The sequence below is a fragment of the Colobus angolensis genome, unplaced genomic scaffold (assembly GCF_000951035.1).
Source record: "Colobus angolensis palliatus isolate OR3802 unplaced genomic scaffold, Cang.pa_1.0 Scaffold74, whole genome shotgun sequence".
Taxonomy (NCBI): Eukaryota; Metazoa; Chordata; class Mammalia; order Primates; family Cercopithecidae; genus Colobus; species Colobus angolensis.
The window spans coordinates 12,397,246-12,400,915 of record NW_012121154.1 but is presented as its reverse complement, the minus strand read 5'-3'; the positions used below and the strand labels follow the sequence as shown (position 1 = coordinate 12,400,915).

The window sequence follows — 3,670 nt, the reverse complement described above, 5'->3', positions numbered from 1 at the left end:
TATTTTTAGTAGAGATGGGGTTTCTCTATGTTGGTCAGGCTGGTCTCGAACTCTTGACCTCAGGTGATCTGCCCGCCTCGGCCTCCCAAAGTGCTGGGATTACAGGTGTAAGCCACTACTCCCAGCCTCTAATTTTTTTATAGAGATAGGGTCTCACTATGTTCTCCAGGCTGGTCTCAAACTCTTGGCCTTAAGTGATCCTCCTATCTTGGCCTCCCAAAGGGTTGGGATTACAGGCATGAGCCACTGTGCCTGGCCACATGTTTCTTAAGACCTAGGTGTTGAAGTTATAGGCTCCAGATACCTAACAATTATGCCAGGGAATACAACTGGAAAGCTGCCTAGAAGAGCTGCAGTCCAGGCTACCCGAACCTTCCACAGGCGGCTGGCGCAAGCATCTGGGGGAGGCGGTTGCCTGCTTGGCATCATCTGAAAAGGACTGGAAAGGTTCCTTTCTCTAGGGTCTCTTCTAGGCATGCCATCGGTAGAGTTGTCAATCCTTTGGTTCTTGTAATCGTCTTGGTTTTAAAGAAACTTCCATTAAAATAATGTAACTATCTCTGTGGTTATTATTGGCAGAGATTTTAGCAGAGTCTTACTTATTCATTCATTCAACAAACATTGAGCACCACATACCAGGAATGCCCAGTCTAATGAGAGTGGCAAGGTGGAGGTCAGGGCAGGATGGCAGAAGGACCACTCATTCGACTCTGATCTCCTTCTGCCTGGGACTGCAACTGAGGAAGAGCAAGATTCAGAGCAGGTGCTACCTGGGATCACAAGAAAGAGGTGCAGGAAGAGACAGGGAGAGCCCTCAAAACACTTCTCACTCCTTTCAGATGTGCCTGGGCTATGCAGGGCTAGAGGAAGCAGCCAGCCATTGGCTTTGATTCATGGAGGTCTTGTTGTACAACTCTGGGGGTGGGGGCGCTATTCTCACAGAATACAATGTACCACTCAGGCATTGCACAGGATTGGAAAAGTTCTGTCTTGGGGAAGTGAAGACTATCAGTAAGGTGGCAGGGGAGGGGCGCTTTCCCCTGAGGATATGCAGCTGTGCGCCTGGGGGTTCTGTGGGTGGGATCCTGCCCCTAGAGGGTTGGGGAGAGGGGCCCAGATGGACCCCAACTCTTTGCTGTCTGCCGACATGAAGGGAGTTTGTTAGCCTTTGTGGCCCTGGCCCAGATCCAGGCTTTCCGGTGGCAGAGGGGCTGTGACCCTAATGAGGCAGCCTCCTTGGGAGAGATAAACCATTCTGTTTACTCTCCCTTTGATCCGCTTTCCAGGGGAGCTGGCCTGAGAGCTAATCATTGATTCAGGAGCTTGAGAAATGAAAGAGAGAGGTGAGGCCAGGAATGTTTCTGGATCCTCTGAAAGCACTGTCTCTTTTAAAACAATTAACAAACATGTATGTAGGATTTTTACATACATTAGCCTATTTCTTTTTCATTACAACACTTGTTAGGAGAGGCTCTATTATTCCCAAGGTAATTAAGTACCAAGAGGTGACAGAACTTCCAGATAATGGAGTCAGTAAACAGAACATTTAGGCTGTGAACACTGCATCTGTGCCTCTTTCACTGGGCAGCTCAGGTCTGAGCACAGAACCAAAGGCTCCCATGCCTTCATCGAGACACCTGGAATCATTCTTTCCCCCTCATCCTCCCTGCTCCTCACACATACCACCACAAGTACTTCCACCTAAAAAATATATGTCAAACCTCATCTTTTTCTATCTCATTGCTACACCCTGCTCCAAGCCACCCTCATTGCTCACCATCTTACACATTTCTCTGCTGCTACTTTTACATTCCCTTGGTTTTCTCTTTTTATCAGCTGTGTGACCTTGGGCAAGTTTCTTAACCTCTAAGGACTGAGTGCTGTCTCTAAAATAGAAATAAGAATAACATCACCCTGCAGGTTGCACTAAGAGTTCAGATGCTGTGCCTGGAATACGGCCACCCAAAATGGTCTAGGATAAACCACTGTGGCTTAAGAATTATTTTGAGCTGAAGGCATTTGAGTTTCTAAAATCCCTTATCTGCCTGAAAACAGAGCCTCCCCAAAGAACTCAATTGTTGTAAATCGCCTCCCCTAATCTTTGCTAGGCAAAGAAGAAGGTTGGCACCATACCCAAGCAGACATTTGTCACAAAAGTATCATATCTTCCATCGATGTTGCTAAGGGTCCATGTATCTTTCCAAAGAGTAATTAGTTTTCCCTAAGTGCTGTCCCTCACCCACTTTCTAAGAAGTCATTTGTTCTCTCAAAAGTGTCCATCTGCCTCTCCCTATCCCCTGTTAGATGGTAATATATAAGCCCCAAAATTCTATTGGCCTCTTTGAGTCACAGTTCTTTGTGAACTCCTTTGCATAAGCAAGTAATTAAATATATATTTTTTCCTCTTGGTAATCTATCTTTTGTCAGTTTGCTTGTTTGTTTATTTATTTATTTATTTATTTTTGAGACGGGATCTTGCTCTGTCACCCAAGCTGGAGTGCAGTGGCATGATCACTGCTTACTGCAGCCTCTACCTCCTGGGCTCAAGCAATCCTCCCACCACCACCATGCCAATTGTTTTTTTTTTTTCCTCAGCTAATTGTGTGCGTGTGTGTGTATAGATGGGATCTTACCATGTTGCACAGACTGGTCTTGAACTCCTGAGCTCAAGCAATCCTCCTGCCTCAGCCTCACAAAGTGCTGGGATTATAGGCATGAGCCGTCACACCCAGCTTGTCAGTTTAATTTGCAGGCTCCCAGTGATTAAAGTTAAGTGGGTTGAGGGAAAGTTTTTGCTCCCTGACATTTCCAAGAGAAGTATAAATGTCAGACATGTAACTTAAAGTTTAAAACGTTCTAGTGGCTACTATACTGTAAGAGGTAAAAAGAAAAGTAAAATTAATTTTAATAATATAACCTAACACAATATAAATAGTATCCATTTAACATGTAATCAATATTTCTAAAATATTAATGAGAATTTGCAGCACTATTCACAATAGCAATACATGGAATCAACCTAAATGCCCATCAATGATAGACCGGATAAAGAAAGTGTGGTACACAGATCCCATGGAATACTATGCAGCCACAAAAAAATAACAAGATCATGTCTCCTGCGGGAACATGGATGGAGCTGGAGGCCATAATCCTTAGGAAACTAATGCAGGAACAGAAAACCAAATACCGAATATTCTCACTTATAAGTGGGAGCTAAATGATGAGAACTCATGGACACAAAGAAGGGAACAACAGACAATGGTGCCTACTTGAGAGTGAAGGGTGGGAGGAGGGAAAGGAGCAGAAAAAAATAACTATTGGGTACTGGGATTAATACCTGGGTGACAAAATAATCTGTACAACAAATCCCCATGACACGGATTTACCTATATAACAAACCTGCACACGTACCTCCAAACCTAAAATAAAAGCTAAAAATCATTAATGATATTTTTATATCTTTCATACTAAGTCTTTCATACTAAGTGTGTATTTTTACATTTACTACATAACTCAATTTGGACTAGCCACATTCAAGTATCCAATAACCACATGTGGCCACTGGTCACCGTACTGGGCAGCACAGCCTTAGAGCAAGGCCTGGCTCATAGTGTTCCCTATTACCGTGGCAGTTACTGTTACTTGGACGCTGGGCCCCTTGGCCCTGCCT

The 3,670-nt window shown here is 44.2% G+C and overlaps 1 long non-coding RNA gene across 1 annotated transcript in view; it reads right to left on the bottom strand.

Moving 5' to 3' along the window:
* LOC105501709 overlaps positions 1–1,089 on the bottom strand; it is a 20,646-nt gene extending 19,557 nt beyond the window's left edge. Inside the window, exon 1 of the long non-coding RNA XR_001000226.1 lies at positions 771–1,089. This is a non-coding gene — a long non-coding RNA (uncharacterized LOC105501709). The remainder of the gene's footprint in view (positions 1–770) is intronic.
* Between the last annotated feature and the right edge of the window lie 2,581 nt (positions 1,090–3,670).